Here is a 13,937-nt window from a genome sequence, read left to right as displayed (position 1 = left end):
CTCTCTCCCTCAAAAAAAAAAAAAAAAAAAAAAAAAAAAAAAAAATTGGCAATGAAAATAGCACTAGCCACAAATGATCTATTCATTGGTGGTCTGAGAAAAAGAACTGGGGCTGTGAGTATACAATGAGACAAATATTTGAGTTAGATTAACATTGGACATAGATCTTTATAGGAGTAATAAAATTTAACAGCTATGTAGTATCTGTTGATTGAAATTAGACATACACAGAGTATCTGAGTATAGACAAAGCATCTGTCAAGTAAGACTCTTCCTTCACTCCCACATCTTCTTTCTATATATCATCATCATCATCATCATCATCATCACCACCAATATTGTCCTTGTTATAATTACTATCATTTGTTGGATACCTAGTAACTTTACATATGCTTTGTATGGATTGTATAAATTCATTCCTATAATTCCAGAGTGACAACATACCCATTTTCTTAAAATTGCCATTGTTCACCACATGCATGTGGATCAGACTGCCTCAACCTCAATACCATGGTTATCTTAGGTTGAATAATTCTTTGTTGTAGGGAGAGGGACTGTCATGTGTCTGTAGAATGATTTTTTTTTTAATTTTTTTAAATGTTTTTATTTATTTCTAGGAGAGAGAGAGAGACAGAGTGAGCAGGGGAGGGTCAGAGAGAGAGGGAGTGACAGACTCTGAAACAGGCTCCAGGCTCTGAGCTGGCAGGCAGTCAGCACAGATCCCGACGCGGGGCTCGAACCCACGAACCGCGAGATCATGACCTAAGCGAAAGTCGGACGCTTAACTGACTAAGGCACCCAGGCGCTCCTGTGTCTGTAGAATGTTTAACAGCATCTCTGGCCTTGACCAACTAGATGCTAGTAGCACATCTACCCAATTTATGACAATCAGTAATATCATTGCCAACTGTCCCCAGGGAAGAGAGGATGCAAATTCCCACCCCTCTATGCTGTCACCTGTACAATTAAAGTTACCACAACCTAATGCCAGTTAGGTTTCGCAAAATGATTTTACTTTTAGTAAGCAGATCTGGACTTGAATTCTAACTTTGCTACTATAATAACTATATGATGTAGACAAATTGTTCAGTTATATCCTCACTTTTTTTGACTATGAGAATAATAACATATCAAGTCTTCCTGGGAATGACTTTCATTTTTCAGTCTTAATATAAAAAAGTATTTACATATTCCCTTTGTAATTAAAGTAAACCTCTGCATATTACTTTATAAGTCACAACATCTATTCTCCTTGTAGAACATTCCTCTACAGCAATGAACTTGTTTGTTTTTTGCTCATTCATTTGTTTTTATTACCATCAAACAAACTAGAACATTCAGTGTATCAGAGGCGAGTCTTGTCTGTCTAGGTAACCGCTTGGGATCCAGTATGGAATATGGAAAAGTAGCTACATGGAAATGCTCAATATATACTTAGCATATAATGGCTTATTGTGATAATTTATGGGAAAGTAACAGAGTAGTTCTAATTACATTGCTGGTGCTTACTAAATGCCATTTCCTTCTTCTCTTGTGTTATAAAGAAGAAAAATGGTCTCAAAATCATTTCCCTGGTGGAGAAACACTGTTGCAGTCTGGAATAGGATATGTGTTAGGCTGAGTAATGGCTCCCTGATGCTGCCTAATGTCCAAATCCCTGGAATTTATGAGTATATTTCCTTATGTGGCAAAAGGGATTTTGAAGATGTGATTAAATTATGGACCTTGAGGTTGGGAGAGTATCCTAGGTTATACACATAAGTCCAAGCTAATCACAGAATCCTCAAAAAACTAGAAAAGGGAAGCATAAAAGTGGAAATTCAGACATACGGCAACATAAGAACTCAGCCTCAAATTTCTGGCTTTGAAAATGTAGGAAGAGGGGTCATGCAAAGGAAAATTGGTGGCCTTGAGAAACTGTTAAGGCAAGAAGACTTCTTTTCTCCTAGTGACCCCAGAAGGAATACAGCTCAGTCAACGACTTGATTTTATTCCACTGAGATCCATTTTAGACTTCTGAACTCAAGAGCTGTAAGAATGTATGTTTGTGAGTTTTAAGCTGCCAATATTGTAGTGATTTGCTATAACAGCATGAGGAAACTATTAGAAGAAGTGGCCTTACATATATGTGTTTCATCTTCTCTTTTATCATCATCTCATCTCCCTAACAGAAAATAACAGAAGCTTTTCAGATTTTTTTTGGTGCTTTACCCATTCACTTTGATGTGATGTTTGCTCCTTGAGTGGAGGAAGGCAAAAGTTTCCTGGCATAAGAAAAACAGTGGTAAGGTATAGAAGGTATAAATTGGTTTATAATCCAATTGTATAATGTAATCATTCCATCCACTTGATCAGTAAATATAATTAAACAACTGCTAAGTACTATCACTCACTGCTCACAAAGAATATAAAATATATGACAGGACTCCTTTACAAATTCAGACTCAGTGGGGAGAGAAAGAGGAAAAGAAATGGACACTTAGAGAGGGAATTTTTAAACACTGTCAGATAACAATAACAGAAATGTTCCTAAAGCTCTATGGGGGCACGTAACTCTTTTTCAGGACATCATTTTGAGAAAATAGGTACACACTGCCATTCCTTTGTGGTACATCCTTTTAAAACTTATTGAAAAGCTGAGGAAAATCTATTCATAGGGAATTAAATTGATTCACACAATATAAGAAAAAGAAACATCTCTTTTCAAGAGGCATTAAATCTACTCTCCTTAATAGAGAAACCAAGACTAAAAGAGGTGGAAAATGATGAGAATGACCTTTATAGTTCTAATCACACAAATAAATCAGTACACTGGTGATGAATTCATTAATTTTGATTAAACATGGAACTGTGAAGTCATTTGAATTAATTCAGTAATCACCATCAAGAACAGATGCTTCAGAGCTTGATGTTGAGCAGACCCCCTAATTTGCACTTTGACCCAGTCTTAGGGAAATGTGTACCAAGATTATCAAGTTAGCTGATTTTATACACAGCAGGATCAAGTCATGAGGTTGAACAAAAGACCTATAGACAGTAATAAAGCCCTAACCTGCTCCCTAATATGGATAGCATTAAGGTTAGCCTAATTTTGGAGAGGACCACTCATTTCATACTGATGCTAAAAGGGATTTTATTGGCACCAATGCTAGAAAGTCTTTAGACTTTCTATCTCAAAATTTTACTCCAGACTCACCAGGTAGGTCAAAGGAGCTATGGAACTTTAAATTGCCAGATATGCCTTAGGTAGTGGTAATGCCAACTAAACTATAAAATCATTTCCAGAACTCTGCTTATCAAATTCACCCTCCTCCACTCAAGGTCAGTGGTTCTGAAAGGGGATAAGTTGTTGATTAGGAGCTCAATCCATGATTATAAACCTATTCCCTTTAGGAAAATAAATACTGCTTTGTGGTTAAAATTTGAAAGAATATATGGTAGCAGTAACAGCAGAAACTACTAGCAATTTTTCATAATACTTTATCAAAATAAATGAGAACTACTGTACTCCCAAGTTATATGACTTTCCCAATCAAGAAAGCAGGTGTCTTAATGTACCAGGTGTATTATAGGGTCAGAAGATCCTGACATGTCCCTCTAGAAAATCAGAACATCAAAGGACCTAAGCCATGTGTACAAAATATCCATTCTCATCTCACTTTTAACTTCCTCTGGGTTCCAACCATGAATTATCATAACAGAAAATGGAAGAATAATTTTCATATTGAATTGTCAAAAGTTTTCCATGGAGTAATAATTCAAAACAGCACACAGGAATTATCATAATTTTAATTATTTTTGTAAGAAACTGCAGAAGTTTTAATCAAGCATGTTGTAAAAAGCCTTATTCATTAATAAAAGTACTTAATTTAATTAATCATTCTATGCATTACCTGGCCCATAAGTAGGTTGGGATGAAGTTGAACAGGCCATCTGCACACAACTCAAAATGGCTGACCCTTTGAAAACTGTTGTTTTCAGGATAGGATAAAAAACACAGTAAGTCAGCAGTGTTAGGAAATAAAACCTATTTTCTCTCTCATTCTGGAAACCAGAATTTTGATTGTATTTTCAGGCAGATATCACTCTGGTCACTGTGGATGAAGAGAAAAAAAGAGGGATTTTTAAATTCAGGATTTTATACAAAGTCAGGTAGATTTTTTAAGACAATCCAAACTTTAAGTTAAACACCCAAATACACCACAGAGGGCTGTTCAGCATACACTATTGTTGTGTTGTGAAGGAATATTGTCCACCTGAGTTACAAACGCTGTTTAATGGGATTCTGATATATGATTCCAGTTCCTCAAATTAATGCACTCCATTAACCAGGGAGCTAAGCAACTAAGTAATGGCCACTGTGGTGTGATCTGTGCTCCTGAGATTGTAGGTGTGTTTTAGTACTCTTTCTCCCTTGAATTCATAAACTACAAATCCTCAATCTTTGCCTACAGTTGGCATCAACTAATTTCCCTGGAAGGCTTTGCTCCTCAGTAACGTTTTTTGCAAAACTTTTCTCTCTTATTTTGTTAATTAACCGATGCAAATACCTTGCTCTTTGGTTGGCCTTTTTAACACAGCACTTTAGATTCAGCACGTTTTTCTTTCTATATTTTGCCAGTAAGATTTCTCCTTGTTCAGCAGTGAAGTGGGCCTTATTTTTTTTCTCTTTCTTTTCATAATTTGAGTTCATTTTGAAAATCAGACTCCCATTGTGAATCATCTTAATACTTCCTTTGTAACGGCTAATTTCCCCCTAGTAGCAATCATTTGAGATTCACAATCCAGCAACATCCAATCTAATATCTTTCTTTATAAGTGGAGTAAGCACTTATTTTATTCAATGGTAAATATTTTAACTTCTTTATTTGAATATTTCCTAATGTCAAGAAGAATAAATGCTGGAAGTGACAGCTACTGAGTCCTATATAACCCAACACAAGAATTTCTATTACTGTAAAAAAAAATAATGTTTTTTCATTTTTCTCCATGAATTTGATTAGTTTTATCAGACTTCAGCTCAGATCATGATCTCATGGTTCATGAGTTTGAGCTCCATGTCAGGCTGTCTGCTGACAGCTCAGAGGCTAGAGCATGCTTCAGATTCTGTGTCTCTCTTTCTCTCTCTGCCTTGCACCTGCTCTCTCTCTCTCTCTTTCTCTCTCTCTCTCTCTCTCATAAATAAACATTAAAAATTTTTATTGGATCATCATAGATTGTCTTTAGTTTTTTGAAGTCAATATACACATTACATTGATAACAACCCTATTAAAGCAAAAAAATATTCTGACAATCAATAAAACAAGAAGGGAGACTTTATTCAAGACTTGTGACATGTGTCAAGACTACCACATGGGGGAAGGAGATGGGACTCAACTCCAAATACAACAAGCTTACGGGGTATTTATAGTGAAGGAACAGTTAGGGGGAATCATTGGGTAGAAACTTCCTAAGAGGAGACATCAAGGGTAGGGGGAATTTTTGTAGTCAGGTCAAACAGAATTATTGCAGAAGGCAAGTGAGGGTGACCAGGTAATTACCTGTGGGAATGATAGAGATGTGGAATTTGATCAACTGGTGAGGGTGATCAGAAATCAGGGGTGGAGGGATTCTGTCTGAACTGGATTAGCAGGCTTCTTACAAAAACTAGGCTGAAAGGACAAGGACAGACAAGAAAACCCAAAGGTGAGACCTAGTTGAAAAGAGGGCTTCAGAGGAGCCTGACTAATGTTTGGTCAGGGAAAGTCTTTGTCAGTTTAATTTTTTTTAACTTGTCAACAAGCTGTATTTTATTATTTCCCTCTGCTCATGCTGTTCACAAGGCACTGACCTTCTCACTATTTATTGTGCCTAACAGGCATGCCACCTATCCAGATGCTGTGCAATTGATCTTCCTTTTTCTGAAATGTTCTTTCCCTGCATATTCACATGTTTTCTTTCTGTACATCTATTGGATCTTAAATATCACCTGTCTTAGGTTAACCCAACCTAAAATTAAAAAAAACTTACCTACCCCTCCATTTCTCCCCTTTTCTTGCTTTTTCCCCTTAACATGTAACTGAAATTATCATAAAATATACACATGTGTAATACGCATTTGTTACGTATATTAATTTCCTTCATATTCTCTCCCAGTTGTGTGAAGTCTCCTTAAGGGTAGGGATTGGGGCTGTTTTATTCACTTCTGTGATCCTAGCACTTAGAATTGTCGTTAGAACAATATGATAAATAAAGTGCTCCAAAAACATTTGTCAATGAGTGAACATACAGAGCTTGGGTGTATTCTTTCTTTCAGAATAGTTACTTAACAGTTTATGCCCTAATTCCTATTAATCTTGCTTTGCAGAGGACTTGCTTTGCACTTGCAGTTATATACCATGCTATTTTCTTTTTTTTTTTTTTTTTTACAATTTTAGTTAGTTAACATATAGTGCAATATTGGTTTCAGGAGTAGAATTCAGTGATACATCACTTACATACAACACCCAATGCTCCTCAAAACAAGTGACATCCTTAATACCCATCACCCATCTAGCCCATCCCCCACCAAACTCCCTCCCTTCAAACCTCCCTAAGTATGTTCTGTATTGTTAAGAGTCTCTTGTGGTTTCTTTCTCTCTTCTCGTCCCCCCTTCCCATATGTTCATCAGTTTTGTTTCTGAAATTCCACATGAGTTAAATTATATAGTATTTATCCTTCCCTGATTGATTAATTTTGCTTAGCATAACACATTCTAGCTCTACACACATCGTTGCAAATGAGGTTTCATTTTTTGGATGGCTGAGTAATATTCCATTGTATATGTGTACTATATCTTCTTTATCTATTCATTAGTTGATGTACATTTGGGCTCCCTCCGTAGTTTGGCTATTATTGATAATGCTGCTTATAAACATTGGGGTTCATGTACCTCTTTGAATCTGTATTTTTATATTCTTTGGATAAATATCTAGTAGTACAATTGTTGGATTGTAGGGAAGTTCTGTTCTAAGATTTTTGAAAAACTTCCATACTATTCTCCAGTGTGGCTGCACCACTTTGAATTCCCACCAACTGTGCAAGAAGGCTCCCGTTCTCTGCATCCTCGCCTACATCGGTTGTTTCTTGTGCTGTTACTTTTAGCCATTCTGACAAGTGGAGGTGGTATCTTATTGTGGATTTCATTTGTATTTCCCTGATGATTAGTGATGTTGAGCAACTTGTCATGTGTCTGTTGGCCATCCAGAGGTCTACTTTGGAAAAATGCTTATTCATGTCTTCTTCCCATTTCTTAACTGGGTTGTTTACTTTTGGGGTGTTTAGTTTTATAAGTTCTTTATAGATTTTGGATACTAACCTTTATCAGATATGTCACTTGCAAATATCATCTCTCATTACATAGGCTGCTATTTGGTTTTGTTGCCTATGCTGTGCAGATCTTTTTATCTTGATGAAGTACCAATAGTTCATGTTTTCTTTTGTTTCCCTTGCCTTCAGCCACATGTCTAGTAAGAAGTTGCTCCATTTCTTAGGTGGGAAATCTTAAACTTAGAAAGAGCATATAATTTTACAGAAACAACATAAAATAAAAGTATTCATATTAGATAATTAAAGTATTTAGTTACTTTAGCTTATGTAATTTGCAAAGGAAACCCAGAGTGATTATAAAGCACTTATGTAGCTTTCTTTCTTTATTTAATGTTTATTTTTGAAATAATGACAGAGTACAAGTGAGGGAGAGGCAGAGAAAGAGGGAAACAACAGAATCTGAAGCAGGCTTCAGGTTCTGAGCTGTGTGCACAGAGCCTGATGTGGGGCTCAAACTCATGAACCTTGAGATCAAGACCTGAGCCAAAGTTGAAGGTTTACATGACTGAGCCACCCAGGTGCCCCAGCACTTGCATAGCTTTAAACTGGATCATTGATCACTGGATTTATGTGATACATTTCATCTAAAGTTACACAATTTGTGAAGTATGATTTAGAGTCATGCTTCATATCAATTTAAGTGACTAATATAATGGTCACTGAAAGATAGATTTACATTTACCACTATCAATTCCTAAGGACACAATAATAATATTAATAAACATAACAATTATGAAGAGGGAGAAAAATAAATTGTCAGTTTTTCAGGCAAAACCTCTGCATATACTAGAAATTTTGTGAATTCTCTTTTAGTTTCTAGCAATACATAGAATAAAAATGATTATATAGTATTGTGATACCCAACTTATGGGTTCCCTGGAGACCTCAGATAAATTGGTTGTTACCTCTTCATTAACTAGCAAAGATGGCCTAAGCAGCATGGAGAAGAGGCATTTGGAGTTAATACATCCATACTTCACTTATGTATATAGAAATCACTTCTTCTTTCCAAAGTAAGATAAAAGAAGTATAAATAAATCTAATATAATTATATATTCTCAGCATCATCTCAAGTCACTCATATTTTTTTCCATAAAGAAGTAACAATGCCTTTTCAAACTAATTAGAAGGACAAATAAAATTCACATATATTTGGGACTTTATATATTTTTGATAGCATAGTCTGTATCATAACTATTATGACATTTAAAGGACCATGCTGACTTTAAAAGACTAAATTTCCCATTTGTACTTGGCAAATAATTAATTCTCTTACATGTGATTAATTCTTTAACATGTGATAAACTGTTGGAATGTCTTCTCTGTTAAATGCTAACATTCTTTCAACATGAGAACATCATAACTGCTTTGACATTTTGAAAGAATAAATTAAATAAGGCTTCCATTAGAATTGTTGTAGTATCCCCATGGTCTATTATTCCTAGAAATTTTGTTATTAGGTGTTGTATTCATCTTACATATTAGTGGGAGTTTAGAAATTGGAAACTTCCTGGTTCCATTTGTTTCTTGTTGACTAACAGCAGCAACAATAAGAACACAAGCTCACATGAAACAGATACAAAAAACAAAAACAACTTCCCCCCAACAAAAACAAAAAACTCCAGAAAAATAAAATATTTACTTGAGTCTCAGAATGGATGCTTTTAACACTATTATTTTTTCCCAATCAATCTTCTGTGAAAGGTGAAGTTTTGTACAAGACACAACTCTAACCATTGCACTTGGAAGCATGTATTTAATAAAAATGTTTACTTATTTATTTTGAGAGAGAGAGAGAGAGCGAGAGAGAGGAGTGGGGAGTGGAAGAGAGAGATGGAGAGAGAAAATCCCAAGCTCGATTCCACAAACTGTAAGAAAATGACCTGAGCCAATGTCGAGAGTTGGACACTCAACTGACTGAGCCACGCAGGTGCCCCAAGAGTATTGTATTTATTTAAGTAATCTCTACACCAAATGTGGGGCTTGAAATCGTGACCCTGAGACCAAGAGTTACATGTTTTATCACACTCAGAAGCATATCATTGTTGTAATTTAATAAGTCACTTCTTTTGCCCATGAAATCTCTTATTCAAGATTCTTTCCTCTATATTTAAAAACACACTCGCGTTCCCCATCTAACTTTTAGAATGAGAGAGGGAATATATATATATATATAATACACACACACAAACACACACACACACACACACACACACACAAAACCTCTTTTGGCTCTTATAAATAGTCTATATTAAAAACCCATACAACCTGGTGCACCTGGGTGGCTTAGTCAGTTGTGCATCCCACTTGGGCTCAGGTCATGATCTTGAGGTTTTTGAGTTCGAGCTTTGTGTCAGGCTCTGTGCTCACAAATCAGAGCCTGGAGCCTGCTTAGGATCCTGTGTCTCCCTTTCTTTCTGTGCCCCTCCCCTGCTCGTGCACGTGCTCTCTCTCTCTCAAAAATGAATAAATGTTAAAAAAAATTTAAAAAAAAGAAAACCAAATCCATACAATCTGATCCTTCCTTCCTTCCTTTCTTGCTTTCTTGCTTTCTTCCAGCAAAAATGGGTTTATTTGGGGATAACAGAATTACAAGCTCTGGCCAACCTTCAGCAAAACCTTAGGCACATCCAGAGAATAAAGGTGAGGAACACTCTTTTATAGAGGAAAGGGTGAGGCATTTGGGGGAGAAATTGTTGCAAACAAAAACTCCATTGGCATAAACTGGGAATTTGAAGTGTAGGGGCTTTTTTGTTGGCTGAGTCGTGACTTCTCTCATTGGCTGGGCTGTTGCTAGGCTATGAGGGACTCCTTCTTCCTCCTGCTGCAGTTGTAAAGTAAGCCTGCTCAGAATGCAAGGGACAGTCTTCCTGTTGGGGTCTGCAGTTGGAGTGGTAGAGAGTGAGAGCACCCCTTTCTGCCCTTCTGACCTCATTTTAAATGAAGTTTCCTTCTGTTAATTATTACATTGAGTCCACTGGACCCACACCACAATATACTGACCCTATGATTTCTTTGAACTTATCTTCCCGTGCTGCCCCCCTCACTCTCTCTGTTTCAGCTACACCGGCTTCTTTGTTGTTTCTTCAGCACTGTGTCTGTCTCCTGCTTCCGGACTTTTGAATTATTTCCCCTCTTCAAGTGTTCTCCTCACAATAGCCGTCTGGCTTAACTTTTCCTGACCTTCAACTCTATTCAAATGACACTTCCTTGATGAGGGCCTACCGTGATCACTCCATTGAAAATTCTAACCCAGCACTAATCCCCTTTACCTGTTTTTATTGCTTTTCATAGGAGTGAACGCCTTCTCAAATATGATATAATGTCTTTTTTCAACTTCTAAAAAAGTATTTAAAATCGTTAGGTAACATAACAGTATAATATCAATGTCAGACGTATAATATAGTGAATCAACACTTTTATACTTCATGTGGTGCTCAGCACACCAAGTGCACTCCTTAATCCTCATCATCTATTTAACTCATTCTCTCCATCCTTCTCCTCTCTATTGTCATCGGTTTATTCTCTACAATTAAGAGTCTGTTTTGTCTCCCTCCCTCTTTTTTCCCCCTCTGCTCATTTTTTTGTTTCTTAAATTCAATATATGAGTGAAATCATATGGTATTTGTCTTTCTCTGACAGACTTATTTCACTTAGTATAATACTGTCTAGTTCCAACCAAATTGTTGCAAATGACAAGATTTTATTCTTTTTTTATGGATGAGTATGAGTAATATTCTACTATATATATAGTTACATATAAATAAAATACATATAAATGTACATATATATAAAATACATATAATACACATAAATTCATATAAATATATGCATATATCTATATATGATACATATATAATACATATAAATAAAATACATATAGTATTTTATTTTGACCTTGATACAATAGTTTATTTTCTGCTTTGTTTCCCTTGCCTGGGGAGTCATATCTAGAAAAAAAGTTGTTACTGCCAATGTCAAAGAAGTTACTGTCTGTGTTCTCTTATAAAATTTTTGTGGTGTTCCGTCTCACATGTAGGCCTTTAATCCATTTTGAATTTATTTTTGTGTTTGGTATAAGAAAGTGGTCCAGTTTTATTCATTGCATGCTACTATCCTATTTCCCAAAACCATTTGTTGAAGAGACTTTTTCCATTGGATATTCTGTTCTACTTTGTTGAAGATTAATTTGCCATATAATTGTGGGTCCATTTCTGGGTTTTCTATTCCATTCTCTTGATTTATGTGTCTGTTTTTGTACCAGTAACATATTTTCTTGATTATACAATTTTGTAATATAACTTGTAGTCTGGAATTGTGATGTCATTAGCTTTATTTTTCAGGGTCTTTGACTATTCAGGTTCTTTTGTGGTTCCATACAAATTTTAGGATTGTTTGTTCCAGCTCTGTGAAAAATGCTGGTGCTATTTTGATAAGGATAGCATTAAATGTGTAGATTGCTTTGGGTAGTATAGATATTTTAACAATACTTGTTTTTCCAATCCTGAAGGTGCAATGTCTTTCCATTTCTTTGTGCCATCTTCAGTTTCATCAGTGTTTTATAGTTTTCAGTGTTCAGGTCTTTAACCTTTTTTGTTATGTTTATTTCTAGGTATTTTAACAGTTTTGGGTACAACTGTAAATGCGATTAATTCCTTAATTTCTATTTCTGTTACTTCATTATGGGTGTATAGAAATGCAACAGAGTTTCGTATGTTGATTTTCTATCCTGCACCTTTACTGAATTTATCAGTTGTAGCGAGGATTTTTTTGGTGGAGTTTTTTTTTTTTTAATTTTCTATATACACTATCATGTCATCTGCAAATAGTGAAAGTTTGAATTTTTCCTTACAGATTTGGATGCCTATCATTTCTTTTTGTTGTCTGATTGGTGATGTTAAGACTTCTGGTGCTATGTTAAATAACAGTGGTAAGAGTGGACATCTGTCTTGTTCCTGACCTTAGGAACTGGTGGTAATATTAGCTGTGGACTTTTAGTAGATGGCCTTTATTGTGTTGAGATATGTTCCCTCTACATGTACTTTGTTGGGGATTTTTATCATGAATAGATGCTGTGCTTTGTCAAATATTTTTTTCTGCATCCATTAAAATGATTCTATGATTCTTATCCTTTCCTATATTAATGTGTTATATCATGTTTATTGATTTGCAAATACTGAACTATCTTAGCAAGCCAGGAATAAATTCAATTTGCTAGTTGTGAATGTTTTTTTAAATGTATAATTGTATTTAGTTTGGTAGTATTTTATTGAGAATTTTTTCATTTTTGGTCATCAGATATATTGGCCTGTAGTTCTCTTTCTAGTGGTATCTTTATCTGGTTTTAGTATTGGGGTAATGCTGGCATCATAGAATGAAAGTGGAATTTTTCCTTCCTTTTCTATTTTTTGAATTAGTTTGTGAATAGATATTAACTCTTCTTTAATGTTTGATAGAATTCACCTGTGAAGCCATCCCGCTCTAGACTTTGGTTTGTTGGGAGATTTTTGATTACTGATTTAATTTTTTGTCATTTATCAGTCTTTTCAAATTTCTATTTCCTCCTGTGTGATTTTTGGTAATTTTTATGTTTCTATAAATTTATCCATTTCTACTAGATTGTCCAATTTGTTGGCATATAGTTTTCCATAATATTCTCCTTATAATTGTTGTATTTCTATGGTGTTATTTCTCCTCTCTCATTTGTGGCTTTATTTATTTGGGTCCTTTCTCTTTTCTATTTGATAGGTCTGGTTAGAGGTTCATTAATTTTTCTGAAGAACCAGCTTCTGGTTTCATTGATCTGTTTTATTGTCTTTTGTTTGTTTGCTTTTAGTTTCTATATAATTTATTTTTTGCTCTAATCTTTGTTATTTCCTTCTGCTGGCTTAAGCTTTGTTGATTGTTTTTTTTTTCGAGCTCCTATTTTAGGTGTAAGGTTTGATAGTTTATTTGAGATTTTTGTTTTGTTTTGTTTTTGCTTCTTGAGATAGGCCTGTATTATTCATACTTCCTGCTTTTTTAATTAAATAAATTTTTAATGTTTATTTATTTTGAGAGAAAGAGAGACAGACAGAGTAAAAGTGAGATAGGGGCAGAGAGAGAAGGAGACACAGAATCCAGAGCAGGCTCCAGGCTCTGAGCCATCAGCATAGAACCTGATGTGAGGCTTCAACTCACAGATCTCCAGATCATGACCTGAATAATTATGTAATTCCACAGTAATTATGCACTGTTTTAAGGATTTCATGACACATAGTAAATAACACATTAATTCTTACTGTTCTATTAGAATAATAGTGAGTTTTTATACCAGTGAGGAAACTGAGGTACAACATATTTTAGTTAACTGTACAGTGTTGCATAAGCTATAAGAAATAAATAAAATATGAATAAAATAATAACAACCAAATCATCTATGTATAAGAAGAAGTTTTCCAGTTAATGGGGCACCTGGGTGGCTCTGTTGGTTAAGCATCTGACTTCGGCTCAGGTCATGATCTCAGTTTGTGGATTTGAGCCCCACATCAGTCTCTGTGCTGACAGCTCAGAACCTGGCACCTGCTTTGTGTCTCCCTCTTTCTCTGCC

This window comes from Crocuta crocuta, unplaced genomic scaffold (assembly GCF_008692635.1).
Source record: "Crocuta crocuta isolate KB4526 unplaced genomic scaffold, BGI_CrCroc_1.0 scaffold282, whole genome shotgun sequence".
NCBI classification, from domain to species: domain Eukaryota; kingdom Metazoa; phylum Chordata; class Mammalia; order Carnivora; family Hyaenidae; genus Crocuta; species Crocuta crocuta.
The sequence above is the reverse complement of the archived record's forward strand: the minus strand, read 5'-3'. Positions refer to the sequence as shown.